Source organism: Callithrix jacchus, chromosome 14, assembly GCF_049354715.1.
Source record: "Callithrix jacchus isolate 240 chromosome 14, calJac240_pri, whole genome shotgun sequence".
Lineage (NCBI taxonomy): Eukaryota > Metazoa > Chordata > Mammalia > Primates > Cebidae > Callithrix > Callithrix jacchus.
In genome coordinates this window covers 79583042-79594142 of record NC_133515.1, presented here as the reverse complement: position 1 = coordinate 79594142, position 11101 = coordinate 79583042, and the positions used below count along the sequence as shown (strand labels likewise).

The 11101-nt window shown below is 34.8% G+C and overlaps 1 non-coding gene across 1 annotated transcript; it reads left to right on the top strand.

Moving 5' to 3' along the window:
• Nucleotides 1-241: 241 nt before the first annotated feature.
• LOC118147504 (U6 spliceosomal RNA) lies at nt 242-348 on the top strand. Its single transcript, XR_004733961.1, has one exon. It is a non-coding gene; the product is annotated as a U6 spliceosomal RNA (small nuclear RNA).
• The last annotated feature ends 10753 nt before the right edge of the window (nt 349-11101 follow it).

Below are 11101 nucleotides of genomic sequence, written 5' to 3'. Positions count from 1 at the left end.
AAGTATCTAGGATCAAAACACAACAATTTTCACATATGTGTCAGCTATTATGTTGGTGCAAAACTAATTGTGGTTTTTGAAAGTAACTTGTTGAAAACCACAATGACTTTTGCCCCAACCTAATACGTCAACAGTTGTGGAAAGAATTTTAGCTTTTCACTCTATGTTTGTACTGTTTTAGTTTATATGGATATATGTTGTAGTTTATATGTATGTATTACTCTTGTGAAAAATCAGTCTGATGCTCGCTTTGGCAGCATATATACTAAATTTAGAATGATACAGAGAAGATTAGCATGGCCCCTATGCAAGGATGACATGCAAATTTATGAAGTGTTCCATATATTTCCTATGGGATAATCATCTTCAGTGACCTGGAGGCCCCTGAGGTGGGCTGGGTGGTGGAAGGAGAGGCCCTCCTGGTGGAAGCATGGTACAGAAACCAGGATTTGGAGTGGGAAGGGGGATTGCTCCACGCCAGTCCATCTTCATGGATCTTCATGTAGCCATACAAAACTTAGTTCCTACAGAATGGTGAATTTCTTCAACCAGCCATCATGGAGTATAGCCACAGTCTGTTAACTGCTTAAGTTAGTATATTTAAAAAAAATCTGGCTGCTGTGTGGAGAACAAATATAAGGAGAGAAAAATGAAGGCAAAGGGATTTAAAATGGCTGGTTTAGAAGCCTGTGAATTGGACTAAAGTTGAAGGAAGACATCAAGATAGAGACAAGTGGGTGTGTTTCACTTTAAAATTAGAATTGACATATTTTACTTATATGAGTGGTAGGCATGAATGCATTATTAAGGATAACTCGGATGTTAAAAGGGAAACAATTGCATGGATGTTAAGGTTATCAGGTAGGCACAACCCTGAATACAGAGCTGTGATGCACTGAAGAGAAAACTAGGAAAGCAGTAAAATTTGGGAGTACTTGACACACAGAAAAGTCAGAGCACAACTGAAGGGATGAGAAATAGACATGAGAAAAACCATCTCTTCTTTTGTGGTATGTACTAATGAGGAAAACATGGCTACAGATGTGTCATGTTCAACAGTGTACTCATTCTATGTGGGTACCCATAAAAGCCATGTACATTAGAAACAAAGATGTTAACTGGTTAGAAGTACAGGTTTTGAAGGCAGATAGGTCTGCTATCTGTATCAACATTGCTGCTTAATATCTGGGTTAGTGACTTGGGGAACTTATTTAATCTCTCTAAGCATTTGTTTCTTCATCTGTATTTAAAAGAATAATGCCTGTAGTATTTCCCTCATTATAAGCCTGTGAAGATCGCTAAATATACCACATGAACATGGCAAATTATGGTCACTCATACATAGGTAACATTCAGTGAAAGTTTTCTCTGACTATTAGAGTTCTGTATGTTACTATTATGCAAGAAATCTACATTGTCCATTGAACCACACACTATGAAACATAAAGAAAACTATGTAGTATGTTTAACACTGTGCTTGATACCATTGAAAAAGTACAATAGTATTAAACTAGATTTGAATGAATTAAAAAAGTAAAATAGCGCTTAGTAATTCAGACTTAAAAACTTCCTATTCCATGATAACTCATTAAGTTAAAGACAATATACAAAATATTTACACACCTATTCCCAGATGAGAGACTAGTAATTTTATTAAAAATTTTAAGATTTTCTGGATAATACATGAATGATGAGGAAAATTTTTTTTCTATTTAGATATAAATTTGGTTCCTTTTTATAATAAAATTTCAATAGGTTATATTGTCTTTTTTGTGTTAGCTAAGTGGATTACTTCTGTTTATAATTCCTCTCGAAATCAGTGAACTTTCTCTAGATAAATGAAAGATCAAACAGATGATTTGGAAAAACAACTGTTTTACCTTTAAATAGGAAATGTAAACAGATAGGAGTTACTGTTATTCCAGACTAGAATTAATTTGGTTTGTTACATAAACAGAAAGGAACAACTACTACTGATTTAGGTACTATATAATATATCTATCTGCTTCATAATAATTTGACATACACATGCTCTTGAATCAAGTTCAGATATTTGAATAACCCCTTTTTTATTTGATGCTTCATAGGAATTTTTCCTATGGAATAAAAATTTTATTCATTTATAAATTCATTCAATTGGCCTATTTGTATTCTGAACAACTAATTTTGTGAACTGAGTTCTATTTTTTTGATATCCAAATTCCATTAGTTTTGGCATAGTTTTACAGTGTTCATGCTCCTATATTCTTAGTTAATAAGTAGATTTGGCAGTTTAACCATAACCAATATTCTGTTCTGCACATTCATTCACTTGCCATGTTATGCTCTTGCTTTTGCAAGGCTGTCTTATATTCTGTGCTTCCTAGTCTGTCATGAGAATTCTGCAGTTGAGGAAGTTATTTCCCCAAGGAGTTTCAAATCAGGATCTCTGTCTTTTAACCTCAAACATTACGAAAAACTCTATGTCAAAATTTTGGTTCATTTCATGTAGGAATTGGGCTATATTATTTAGTGGTCTTCTCTTTTAATGTTTAAATTATTATCAGAGTAATTTTAACCATTTTATCTCTTTTGTGATTTTTTTCATTTTAGGTAAAATTATTTATTAATATCAGTATTTCTTAAGTCATGAGTTATAATGTTCAAACTGCTTTAGATTTAAGTGGAAACAGGTAAGTTTGTTTTCTGTATGTTTTTCAGACTTAACGCAAACATTTTATTGAGAATAACATAGAGCACCATTTTATTATAAGCATGGTTAATCTGACACTCTAAGTAAGCCTCATCAAAATTATGTTTATTAGATATATTTTTAAGGAGCAAAACTGTCTTGGAGATGGGATATCTGGGCTTGAACTTCACCTCTTTTTGTGATACCCTAAATTTTTCATAGTAATTACTTTTCTCAAAGCTTCAGAACAAATTACTTAAGAAAAAATATATTACTAAAATAATAATAATAACATTATGAATATTTTTCCAGGAAAGCAAAAGTCATAGAGTATAGTCCGATTTCTGCCGTTAGTCATATATCCCTGCCAAAAATCAGCCTCTGAGAAGAAAGTTTTCTCATCTCTAAAGGTTTTGAATAGATGACTTTTAAAATTACCTTCGAATCAAAAATCTCAGATTATTCATTCAAGAAAATTGCTTGCTAGGTACAGGAAAATCACCTATATTTTGAAAAAGATTTAGAAATGAGAATTATAGTCTTTCTTATAATCAGCGTTCTACTTTACATATAGTAGTATCAGTTACTATTTCTAAATTATTTAAAATTTATATATATTTCCTAATATATCTATCCCTATTTTATTTGGATCACTTATATGATTCTATATTTTTCTACCCACCGTCTGTAAGCATAAATTCTAGATAAAAAGCAGGGTCTGTTATAATATGTATGAGGCGTTTAATTTCCCTGTATGGTTTTCTTAATGAGTTTTTTTTAATTAGGAAATTAAGTCAGCAACACAAAATAAAATACATTTTAGAGCACAGATTATTTTTATTAAATATCACAGTACAAAATATATCATTATCTGTCATTATTAGAGTGAGCACAAAATGCTTCCAATATACCGATGATCAGTTGGATGCAAACTTGAATTTTTACCTGAAGAATCACAGGAATGAAGCTCCACCTCACTAAGCTACTTGTTTTCCTTAAGTCAACAGTTCAAATAGTGAAATTATGATTACCCAATATGTCATTATTAATATTATTTTATGATACAGCTCCAATATCAATTGCTTTCTTCCTAAACCAATTCTTATTTTGAATTTCTTTAAGGCAATGTAATTTCTATCAGGGATGCTAGTTTTTTATATACAGACTGAGAATAAATGATCCCCTACCTTCGCTGCTTTCAGAAGGTTGGGAGCAACCCAGTCCTTTTACCAGTCTAGTGGGATGTTTCCAGGTGAGGCTTAAAGTAAACAAAATGGTTACTTGAACTCGCTGACATAAAGTTACCTCAAGAACCAACTCGTAGCTACACACCAAAAATAGACAGCATTGAGGGTAAAAATGAGAGAAGCAGGATTTCAAATGGTTGAACAGGGTAAATGGATTGAAACCAGAGAAAAACTAAAAGATAACAAGTTTGAAAGAACCTGAAAAAAAGTAGGGTGTGAGAGAGAACAAGAACCAGCCTGGAAGTAGAGTAAATGCATCTTTCTCAGGCCATTTCTCATATCAAATTGAATTAAGTAAGAGTACTTAATTCAATATTGGTAAGAAAGTTCTAGTTTTAAGGCACAGACTGAGAATGAAAATTAGAACGCCTTAAGCAACATGACATATTTATCTTCCAATCTTTACATTTGAATTCCAGAGATTGGCATATAATGTAATTAAGGACAAGAAGTAGGTAGAGAAAAATGCACTGATAAACGGGGATAAAAGATACAGTACTTTAAAAGGTAAAGAGAGAACTAAGAATAAACAGTGAAGGTAGTGAAGACTGAAGGGTCTCTAAACTTGAAGATATGAGCAAAATATTAAAGTAAATATTTTGTGCACTATATTTTTATAGTTCAATTACAATCCCATTAGCTATTTTACTCCTTAACTTCTACTGTACTTTACAGGTAGCCTAATGAAAATTGAATAATTTTAATTCTCTCTTACCACATAACTTGATCCTTTGTTTTTTTGTCCAGCCACTAGTTGCTAATAAACATGGGAAATAGATGTAGAAGGTTATTTTATTATATTTTCTCGGTTGAATTGTATCAAGTCTCCAGCAGTATGAACTTGTAGCTGTGTAATCCTTTGACTGCCTTAGATTATACTCATAAATCCAAGATAAGCATTTGTCATACATGTTAGTTTGCACAGACATATTCTCAAAAGGCAAAGTTTGCTAAGCAAAAATCTGGAAAAATTTTTTAAAATTTTGTTTTCAATGAAATAATATCATTAGATGAGTGGTAATTAGAAGTCAGATAACCTGGTATGATTTTGAATCAGAAACTTTACTTTTTAAGCTTTTATTTTAAACAAGCATTTATTAGTTATATTACCTACCAAATTATCTCATCTATAAAACTGGAATACTAGCATTTGTTTTGGATACTTCAGAATATCATTTTTAAGAACCTACGAGTAAGGTTCATATTAAAATGGAAAAGCATTATGAACTACTTAAAATGTTATGCAAATTAAGTTCAAATACTTAACTATTATTACAGATATTTCAAAGAAACTCTAGTAGATTTAGGGATGCATATTTATTTTAAATTCAATTTGTTCCTTGTTATTGTTAATGGATTAAAAACCATTAAATACTCATTTTTAGCTAATAATTGTTTTAATTTACAGAAACTTGTATCTATACAAGTCACACAAACATTTATATCATTAAATATTCCTTTTAGCTATGTTCTGAATATAAACTGTAGCCATAGATAACATTTATAATAAAAATTCAATCACAAATTTATTATTCTATTTTTAATATTTTTCTACATGTTTGTAGTTTGCAAGAAAAATTTTAAGTGGTGGTAGGTCATGAATAGACATTTCTTTAAAAAGAAAGGCATCCAAATGGCCAGCAGGTATATGAAAAAATTCTCAACATCACTAATCATTAGAGAAAAGAAAATAAAAACTACAGTGATATATTGTTATACCCAGTCAGAATGGCTATTATTAAAAATTTAATGACTTTCTCTTGGATGGGCTACACAATTTATTTTGGCATATACCTAATTTTGAAAAATGAACCACAAGCTTACTATCAGAGTGACCATTTCAGTTTTTTGTGTAAAAATACTTATCTAAACTTATATGTGTAAGTTATAAAACAGATACATTATCATTGATATTTAAAATCTCAGATAAATATTTTATCTTTTTTTGTTGTTATTGTTGATGCTAGTGCCTCTCTCTACCTCCATGTATTCACTTGAAATAGCTCAATAGCTGCAGGAGTGTTTTTTCACATCCCAGTGGCATCTGGAACCCCAGCTAGACAGAACTGTTCACTCCCCTGGAAAGGGGGCTGAAGCCAGGGAGTCAAGTGAGTAATCTCGCTCAGTAGGTCCCACTCCCATGGAGCCCAGCAAGCTAAGAACGACTGTGGCTTGAAATTCTCACTGTTAGCACAGCAGTCTGAAGTCAATTGGGAGGCTTGAGCTTGGTAAGGGGAAAGGGCGTCCCACCATTAGTAAGTGTTGAGTAGGCAGCCTTTCCCTGAAAGTGCAAGGAGTCCTGGAAGCTCAGACTGGGCAGAACTCACCACAACATAGCCAAGTGGCTATGTCCAGATTCCCTCTCTAGATTCCTCTTCTCTGGGCAGGACATCTCTGAAAAAAAGGCAGCAGCCCCAGACAGGGGCTTATAAATAAAATTCCCATCTCCCTGGGACAGAGCACCTGATAGAAGTGATGATTGTGGGTACAACTTTAGTGAACTTAACTGTTCCTGCATGCTGACTCTGAAGAGAAAAGCAGATCCTGACAAAGAGAATTCTCCTAGCATAGCACTCGAATTCTGCTAAGGCACCAGACTGCCTCCTCAAGTCGGCCCCTGACCCCTGTGCCTCCTGACTAGGAAAGACCTCCCCCATGGGTCAGTGGACACCTTCTATAGGAAAGCTCCAGCTGACATCAGGCCAGTGCCCCTCTGGGATGAACTTCCAGAGGAAGGAGCAGGCAGCAATCTTTGCTGTTCTACAGGTTCTGCTGGCGAAACCTTGGCAAACAGGATCTGAAGTGGACCTCCAGCAAACTGTAGCAGACTTGCATATGAGAGACCTGACTGTTAGAAGACAAACTAACAATACATCAACATCAACAAAAAGGACCCCCACACAAAAACACCATCTAAGTGTCCTCAGCCTCAAAGATCATAGGTAGATAAATCCATGAAGATGAGGAAAAAGCAGTGCAAAAATGCTGAAAATTCCAAAACCAAGAATGCCTCTTATCCTCCAAATAATCACAATTCCTCTCCAGCAAGGGAACAAAATCGGATGGAGAATGAGTTTGACTAATTTATGGAAGTAGGCTTGAGAAGGTGAGTAATAACAAACTCCTCTGAGCTAAATAAGCAAGTTCTAACCCAATGCAAGGAAGCTCAGAACTTTGATAAAAGGTTACAAGAACTTCTAACTAGAATAACTAGTTTAGAGAAGAACATAAATGACCTGATGGAGCTGAAAAACACAGCACAGAAACTTCGTGAAACATACACAAGTATCAATAGCTGAATCAATCAAGCAGAAGAAAGGATAAGATTGAAGATCCACTTACAGAAATAAGGCATGAGTTCAAGATTAGAGAAAAAAGAATGATCAAGGCCTCCAAGAAATATGGGACTACGTGAAAAGACCAAACCTACAATTCATTGGTATGCCTGAAAGTAATGGGGAGAATGGAACCAGGCTGGAAAACACACTTCAAGATATTATTGAAGAGAAGTTCCCCAATCTAGCAAAACAGGCCAACCTTCATATTCAGGAAATACAGAGAACCCCACTAAGATACTCCTCGGAAAAAGCAACCCCAAGACACATAATCATTAGATTTTCCAATGTTGAAACAAAAGAAAAATTGTTAAGGGCAGCCAGAGAGAAAGGTCAGGTTAACTACAAAGTGAAGCCTATCAGACTAATAGCATATCTCTCTGCAGAAACTCTACAAGCCATAAGAGAGTGGGGGCCAACATTCAAATCCTTAAAGAAAAGAATTTTCAACCCAAAATATCACACACAGCCAAACTAAGCTTCATAAGCAAAGGAGAACTAAAATCCTTTACAGATAAGCAAATGCTGAAGGATTTTGTCATCAGCAGGCCTACTTTACAAGTGCTCCTAAAGGAAACACAAAAAAATGGAAAGGAAAAACTGGTACCAGTCACTGCAAAACCATACCAAAACATAAGGAGCAATAACACTATAAATAAACTGTATCAAGAAATGTGCAAAGTAACCAACCAGCATCATGAGGACAGGATCAAATTCACACAGAACAATATTACCCCTAAATGTAAATGGGCTAAATGCCCCAATCAAAAGACACATACTGGCACATTGGATAGAGTTAACAGCCATCAGTGTGCTGTATTCAGGAGACCTGTCTCACATGCAGAGACACATGTAGGATCAAAATAAAGGGATGGAGGAATATTTACCAAGCAAGTGGAAAGCAAAAAAAGAGGAGGGGTTGCAATCCTGGTTTCTTGTAAAACAGACTTTAAACCAACAAAGATCACAAAAGACAAAGAAGGGCATTATATAATGGTAAAGGGATTAATGCAACAAAAAGAGCTAACTATCCTAAATATATATTCATGGAATACAGGAGCACCCAGAGGTTTATAAAGCAAGTTCTTAAAGACCTACAAAGAGCCTTAGACTCCCACACAATAATGGGAGACTTTAACACTCCACTGTCACTATTAGACAGATCAACCAGACAGAAAATCAACGAAGCTATTTAGGACTTGAACTCAGCCCTGGGCCAAGTGGACCTAATAGACATCTACTCAACCCTCCAGTCCAAATTATAAGAATATACATTCTTTTCCACACCTCATAGCACCTATTCTAAAGTCAACCACTAATTGGAAGTGACACACTCCTCAGCAAATGCAAAAGAACAGAAATCATAAACAGTCTCTCAGACCACAGTGCAATCAAATTAGAACTAAGGATTAAGAACCTTACTCAAAAGCTCACAACTACATGGAATCTGAACAACCTTCTCTTGAATGACTACTGGGTAAATAACAAAATTAAGGTAGAAATAAATTCTTGGAAACCAATGAGAACAAAGGAACAATGTACTAGAATCTCTGGGGCACAGCTAAAGCAGTGTTAAGTAGGAAATTTATAACACTAAATGCCCACATCAGAAAGAGGGAAAGATCTAAAATTGATGCCCTAACATTATAATTAAAAGAACTAGAGAAGCAAGAGAAAACAAATTCAAAAGCTAGCAGAAGACAAGAAATAACTAAGAGCAGAATAGTAGGAGATACAGACACAAAAACCCTCCAAAAAATCAATAAATCTAGGAGCTGGTTTTTTGAAAAGATTAACAAATTACAAACTACCATCAGAGAATACTATAAACATCTCTATGCAAATAAACTAGAAAATCTAGAAGAAATGAATAAATTCCTGGACACAGGATTAAGAATCTACAGAGAGACTTAGACTCCCACACAATAATAGTGGATTTATTGACCTGTGGTCTTTGTAGTTGGTGACTTTTGCATGGGGTCTCTAAGTGGACATCCTTTTTGTTGATGATGAAGTTATTTATTTCTGTTTTTTTAGTTTTCCTTCTAACAGTCAGGTCCCTCTGCTGTAGGACTGCTGAAGGTCCACTCCAGGCCCTGCTTGCCTGGGATCACCTGTGGTGGCAGCCGAACAGCAAGAGTTGCTACCAGTTTCTTCTTCTGCTATCTTTGTTCCAGATGGATTCCCTCCAGATATCAGTCTGAGCTCTCCTTTAAGGGGCATCTCTTTGGATATATGGAGGTTGGGGAGCTGCTTGAGGAGACAGTTTGTCCCTTTTAGGAGCTCAAGTGCTGACCTGTGAGCTCCATTGTTCCACTCAGAGCTGCTGGGAAGGTATGTTTAAGTCTGCTGCAGCAGAACTCATAACTGCCTTTTTTTCCCAGATGCTCTGTCTTGGGAAGGTGGAGCTTTATTTATAAGTTCCTGATGTGCTGCTACCTTTTTTCAGAAATGCTCTGCCCAGAGAGGGAATAGCCTATTCACACTCTGCCAGCAGAGGTGTTGCTGAGCTGCCATGGGCTCTGCTCAGCTGCTGTGTGAACTTCCTTGTGGTTTTGTTTATAGAGGTATAGTTAGAACTGCCTTGGTAATGGCGGTCTGCCTTAGTAATGGACTGTCTCATATTTACTATTCATTAAGTGGAAGTAAATCATTATAAATATCTTCATCTATGTTGTCTTCATGTTGAACAAGCTGAGAAGGAAGAGGAAAAGGAGGACTGGGTCTTGCTCTTTCAGGGGTGGCAGAGACAAAAGAAATGAAGGATGTAGAAGGGAAGGCAGGAGAAGTAGGCACACCAAGTATCGCTTTTATTGAAAAAAAAAATCCATGTGTGAACAGACCTGCTCAGTTCAAATTCATTATTCAAGGGTCAACTGCATATGTGTGTGTGTGTGTCTGTGTGTCTGCATCTCCATCCATATATATCTCTCATGAACTTGACACTTGTGGTTTGAATTTTTACTTGCCAAGTGACTAATAGTGTGTGTAAGTTAAGCATTTTTATGCCATATTGGTTATTTATTTATTACCTTTAGATAGTACACTTCTTTCTGTTTGCATTCTTAATTTGTTTGCCTATAACTTTAATATTTATTTTCTGTGGATTCCTGTTTCTGTCAATTCATCAGACTCATTCCTCATCCAGCCTTGTTCCCTTGCTGGTGAGGAGGAGAGGTGTTCTGGTTTTGGGTGTTTTCATCCTTTTTGTGCTGATTTCATCCCATCTTTGTGGATTTATATAACTGTGGTCCTAACATAGAATGTGCTATTTATTTTTCTGTTTTTGCTTGAATTATTTGGATTAATCCAGTTTTATTTTCAGTTTTCTCTGTTCTCCTTTCACTTTATTGTTTTGAGAAATATGCATTCAACTTATTCAGTGTTTATCTTTAAATTTTTAACAGGCATATCAACAATGTCTAATGTTAATCAATATTTTTTTATTTCCTCTGACTATATGAAATTCTGTGTACTATAGGGGCCATCAATCATTTCCATTATCAATATTGTGTATAATTTGGGTTATTATTATAAAATTAAAATTCATTTAGAAAAAGCCTCTTTCCAGCAATACTCTCTGTTAATATTTTTCTAAAAATCTTTTGCCTCTACTCTTTATAATTTTTAAATTAAAAAAAAGTAAAATTATAGAAGAGTGGCAAAAATACTACACAAATTTTGTTATGTACTTTACTCAGATTCTTCAGTTCTTAAAAGGCTGTCTTTTTCATTCAAAATGACAAACAAATCATCAAAGTCAAAAATGTAATATTTACTTATTACTACTCATCTAATCAAAACCTCTATTTAAATTCTGTCAATTTTCTCTAGAATATTATGTATAC